General features: G+C 46.0%; 1 protein-coding gene across 2 annotated transcripts in view; it reads left to right on the plus strand.

The window, feature by feature from the left end:
• Nucleotides 1–6,000, plus strand: part of fgf14 (fibroblast growth factor 14) — a 100,587-nt gene that overhangs the window by 13,344 nt on the left and 81,243 nt on the right. The window lies entirely within an intron of this gene.

Consider the following 6,000-nt stretch of genomic DNA (forward strand, 5'->3'; position numbering starts at 1 on the left):
TTGAGGCTGTAATAATTTGATTACGTGGGCTAATTTTGCAGAAGGAGATGGTGCAAGCCTTCCTCTAGAGACTGTAGTTTAGGAGAAAGTAGTTTTTGTATAATAAAGTCAACAGGTACATCTGGGCAACCATCACCTTTACATGCACATATTGTGTAAAGAATGTCAGTAAAAAGTGTTTGCATTTAAACTTTAAAGTGGATTCATCTCTCAGTTTCTGTGATGGGTCTTAATGATTTTTTACATTTCTGTATGACAGTCACAGACAGGTTTCAGAAAACATCCCTGAAAACATCATGGGGAGAAGATAAGTCTGATTTAGTATGTTTCCCCCCTGTAATTTTGTTTTCTCAAAATGAATACACGAACAAAACATAATTTACTCTCCAGACCTTGAGGTGAGGTGTGTGGTCACTTGGTGAGCTGAACGCAAAACCTACAGCCAAGTACAATGATGCATGAGGGTGGGCACGTGAGTAAAAGTGTTTGTCGGTCAAACACCCACAGCAGGCCCCCTGCAGTTCACGTGAGAGGCAGCTGGAGCGTTGTCTTCAATCGGTCTCACGTGAGACGCATCCAGAGTGCTGCCTTCGGTCAGTCAAGCGTGCACAGGGCCTTGAAAGCAGGCAGCACGTTGAAGAGAGACGAAGATATGCACGGTTTTCCTTTACGTGAGGAGCGTAGCCGCGTGTCACACCCCCAGGACACCAACTCTCCACATTAAGCCATAGAGAAGTAGCTCCCACAGACTTCACGCTGTATATTATTTTGCTCTGGTTGAGCTTTCAGCAGAATGTTAGTGCCACACTCAGATTGTGTATAGCATACAGTGACACCATCAGCTGTTCTAGTGACTTAAAAGAGGTGCGGTACTTAGAAACGACGGTTCCCTCTCAGCTCCATGAAGATGTTTGGTTATGGACCATATAAGCAAGGCGGCTTCAATCGGTTCAGGACGTGTAAACAGAGCTCAGTGCGGCAGATCGGGCCCGGGCAACTCCGATGCCGCCACTCACCTAATACGAGCGCCGCTGTTTGCGGTGCTTTCCGACCGAGCGCCTGGGGAGGGGAGGCGCGCGAGCGGCTGCACGATGGAGATAATGAGCGACACGCGCGTTTCAAACGCTGAGTGGAAGCGCGAGATGTGAGCTGGGCAGGGAACGGCATGCGGGACCGGAGCTCCGGTTATGTGCCGTTGAGCCGCGCGCGGGAAGAGCGCCAGCACCTGCTCGCCGTCCCGAGCCGGCTTCCGTTTGGCGGATCACAGATCGCCACGTTTCCTTTAGCCACACCAAGGCAGCGGTGTTTCTGCTGCAAACCCATTTTCTGCTGTCCACCTTCGGCGGGGTCATTTAAAATCTGCTCAGTTTTATTAACCGAGTGCTGCTGATGCCGGGCGTTTTTGTTTTAATAATTCTCACCTTTGTGTAAGTGTCGGTGGCAGCATGAATGTGATATGTCTCAAGTCCTCATACCTTGTAAATTCCAGTTAACGGGAGACTAATTATAGTGTTGTGTGGTTGGGAGTAGGCCTACATATAAAATACAAATACTGAAGTCAGGCAGAGTTACCACCTCAAGGAACAGGGCAGGTGCAGCCTATCAGGTAATGCATGTCTGCATTCATTCATTCATTCATTCATCTTATATGTCCCACTTGTACTCTGCTGAAATTATGAACTGTTAATTATGAACTATTAATGACTCACAAGGAAATTGATATTTGGTAAACTAATCAGTAACACAGTAAATTAACATTAAACCTGAGTTTAAGTTTGTGTCTAAGGAAGGGGACATTTCTAGTTCATCTGAACTTTCCCTTAAGGAGGAAGGGTGTGAAGGTCTGAACCGTGGGTAGGGCTGGTCAGGTCCTGTTGGGCGTGTTAGCGTGAGAGGGCGCGAGAGAGGGCTGCCACAGCGTGCTCACTCAGCCGTAGTTTGGAGCGGACACGCTCGGCTGACCGGGCACCACCGGCCCCGACTTCCTTTGAGAGGAACAGACGGTGGAGAGGGAGACTGTAGGTTGCTTGTTCAACAGGTTCCTGTGCTACGCACACAGATTAAGGACCATGGTGCATGTGCGTGCGTAGGGATGTCGGGTTGTGTGCGCACTCTTGGGACGTTGCCGTGACGCAGTCACAATGTGTCATGTGCTACAGTTTAAAGTATCAGAGCGACTACCTCTTACCAACTAAACCTACATATTTTTTATTCTGACTTCGCATGCAGACTGAAGCCCTATTCCTTCCACATGTACTTACACAAGCACTTATACTAAACTTAATAAAACCAAATAGAATAGAATAAGCGTGAACTTTCAAAGTGAGAAGGACAAGAGAGTCTCCTACATGACTGTAAATCGAACTTTGTTTGTTAATTGGCTGTTATTTAAAATGGTTTAAAAAGATGAATGTTGAATTAATGGTTTAAAAAGATGAACTAATGTTTTTTTGTCTTAGAAAACTGGCTTAGTAAATTTCAAAATGGCACAAGGAGAACTATATATCCTATAAATATCCTATAGTGAGTATCTGTTAGGTGATAAAGGAGTGAACGGTGTCAGCCAGAAGAGGATGGGTTCCCCCCCTGAGTCTTGGTTCCTCTCAAGGTTTCTTCCTCATGCTCTTAGGGAGTTTTTCCTTGTCACTGTCGCCCTTGGCTTGCTCACTGGGGGCTTGGACTCGGACACTTGTAAAGCTGCTTTGTGACAACAGCTGTTGTAAAAAGCGCTATATAAATAAAATTTGATTGATTGATTGAGTTTAGAGTCCTAATGTTGGAGCCGTGTTAAAAAGAGTATTATTAGTTAAGCTTTTAGAATTGTTTATTATGATTATTGCTTATATGTGGTTAATGATACGTTACACAAACTGATAATTAGTGTACTTCGTTCTGAATTTCCTGATTGGTGCCTCCATCCTGTCTGTCTGTTTCCTGTTTGGTAAAGCACACTAAAAGATTTTTGTTATCATCGTAATTTAGCAGATTATCTATCTAAGCATTTCATTGATGACACCATTACAAACAGCAGAGCAACATAAAGACCCTATTTATGGTGGGAGGGAAATTAAGACATATAAGAAAGATGTTGAACTGAAACATTGAATAAAAGAAACATTCTGAAATTATGTAAACCGTATCTAAACAAAACATTATGTATATGTTTATGCATTGGGTTTAATGCTATATCTGGAGAAAAAAAATCATAATGCATTGCAATGCAGCGAAAGAATTTCAGAAACGGATGTTGCTTTATGAACTTTTCTAAATGAGTGTTTTATGATTTCCCTGAAATGAATTCACAAGTGGGCGATAGCATGATATTCCTTCTGTGCGTATGTGAATATGGTTCATTTTATGGAGCCTGAATGTGTAATTTAGTAAAATCTTTATTATATTACAGAATAACATAAAGCAGTGGTAGCAAATCCTGCTCTGAATATTGTGCGTGTAGCTGTCATTTGGAAGGTCACCTTTTAATGCCGTAGTCTGTTATGATAGTTATTTCTAAGTCCTGTGGCTGATTCTCAAAGACATAAAAGGGTGTGAGCTTCAGTGATGTAATAAAATAGGATTAATAAGGACAAAGGTGTCTCACTCATAAATGATCCAGGTATTATTACTCTTATCAAATTTAATGCGCGAGCCAGTATACCATCTTTCTAGAAATTTCCAGGCCAAAAATGCGAAACCTTTATATTTAATATAGATTTAATACAGCGTGCGATACAATGATATCAGATATACTAAACAAACTCTGGTGTGAAGGAACCCCCACTGAGCCAGATGGACTATCTCACTCTGCTTCAATAAATCACCTGGAAATAACCCTGTGTTTCTAATAGGAGAGCACTGGTAACACCCCTCAGCACGGTTTTGCACCGCAGAGACGGGTGCCGTGGCAATGGGAGCCATGGTGATTTTGCGGAGCCTCTGGGAGCTCTGATTTTGCACACCGAGCATCTTCTTTGCTGCTGTACAGTCGGCCTACCGAGCTCCGACATGGATTAATGTTCCAATGGATTTTCAGCGAGAGTAACCTCGGGCCGTTCGTAGGGCAGACACAGATTGGGCCTAATGATGAATGATGGCCTCCCGGTTCCGCAGCGCTTCCCGAACCTGACGTGTTTGTGATCACGCGCGGTTTTGGCCCTGTAGACGCTGCCCCTCGGGCCCACTGCTGGGGTAAACAACACGTTACGTCTGTGGACGGTTTTCAGCAAGAGCATCTCCCAGAATAGTGTGAAGGCGTAACTGTTGGTTGAAGAAACAGATGGAGCCGGCTTTCTCGGGAATGTGGAAATATTTGCAGAGAGGCAAGCACTCGTTGACAGCCTAACAGCACCAAGCCTTCTTGCTTGTGACCTCTGCTGTTTGGAGAGTTAATACTTTCTAAAGACCTCTGAAGGAAAGAAAAAAAACACTCCAAAAACAAGTGCCTGCCTCAGCAGCTAAATACAGTTTTGAATTCAGGGCTGTTTTCTGGTTGACTTGTTTCCCCATAAGACAGGATTACCCACATTACTGCACCTGATATAGGATTGTGTTATCGATCCATACATTAGGCTGCACAGTATGCAGGGTTCCTGCTGCTATACTCCAGATCTCAGGATTAAACGTTATTATTTCTTATTATGAATTCTTTTTTTCCCATTTCTTTTAATCAAGGCACTGAGCCACATCTTCCCTGTCCAGATCATCATCCCAAGTTTGCACGAACCTACAGCGTGGGCCGGACCAGAGCACAGCTCTGCTGGCGAACACAGAACTGCAATGCAAATGAATCCGAAGTGCTCGTGGCCTTCGTTTAACCTCCAGATCTTCAGGCTGCGATGCTCACTGCACCCTGTTAGGATCCCGGCACATGCCGGCTCCTTTCATCTGTCAGAAGTGTTTACTACGTCTCTTTGCCAGCCTTGCCAGCACAACCCGCTCCACCTGACCCCCTCTCCCCTCATTCCTCTTAGGTACTTCTGCCCCAGGGCGCTTTTGCTTGGCGATTCTTAACCGCTAGCCTCTTCTCTTGACACAGACGGCACTGATGTGGATGTTGGAGCGGGCCCAGACACTTTGCTCTGGCTCCGGATTGTTTTTGCTGCCTCTGGGCTTGTGTTATAAATATCTGAGTATTTACTCCGTGGCAGTGCTCCATGCTATGGTGAGTGAGGGACACCGGCCAGTATGCTGTGCATACTGGCTGTTGTAGTTTGTGTTGCAATTGTTCCGTTTGGGTCTCGGGCCACTGCAAGGCCAGTGCCTCAGAGCGACCTTGACCCAGGCACATTGATTGTAAGATCGTAAAAAGGCGATGAAGAGCTATGCTCTGTGCTTTCATGGACGCCATAATTTTCCACGTGGCCTTTCGGGCCGTCATCTCGGAGCAGGAGTGATGGCGGGGGGGGGGGGGGGTGAGACGCTTACGGCGGTCCATCTGAGTCACGGTGGTATTCTTGGTGTGGGAAATCGCGCTGTGCCTCCTCTCTACCTGCTGATGCTTGATGTTCTACCTGTTTGCTCCAGGTTCTCATATCTTTCCAAAGATTCTTCTCCATGCCTTGATGAGCTGCCCTTGTTCACGCAGGGAAGGTGCAGAGTAGCGCAGAGCACGGGGGTCTCTCCGCTCGGCCCTGGGGACCACTAGACAGCTGTATGCTGTCAGCTCGTGTTTGGACTGCAGACTGTGCGACGTGAACGTTATTTGGCGTTTTATGAGATTTAGCCTGCAGCTGCTGACGGACGTCGAGCCAGCTACCTAGGACGGCAAGGTGGGAGTTGGGTGCTCTGCGGACAGCATAAATAAACCCATGGCCATCTCTCTCTGTCTTTCTCTCTCTCTGTCTCTGTCTTTGGCTTGCTCTCACTGCCTCTTTCTCTCTGTCTGTCTCTCTCAGATGTTTGAGGGATCTCCTCTGCTAAAGGTTGTGCGGTATGCTGTGTACATTTTTGGTGCAGTGCAGTAGGCAGATTTGTAACACTATCGCTCGTAATGAACGTTAGCTG

The sequence above is a fragment of the Brachyhypopomus gauderio genome, chromosome 4 (genome assembly GCF_052324685.1).
Source record: "Brachyhypopomus gauderio isolate BG-103 chromosome 4, BGAUD_0.2, whole genome shotgun sequence".
NCBI lineage: Eukaryota > Metazoa > Chordata > Actinopteri > Gymnotiformes > Hypopomidae > Brachyhypopomus > Brachyhypopomus gauderio.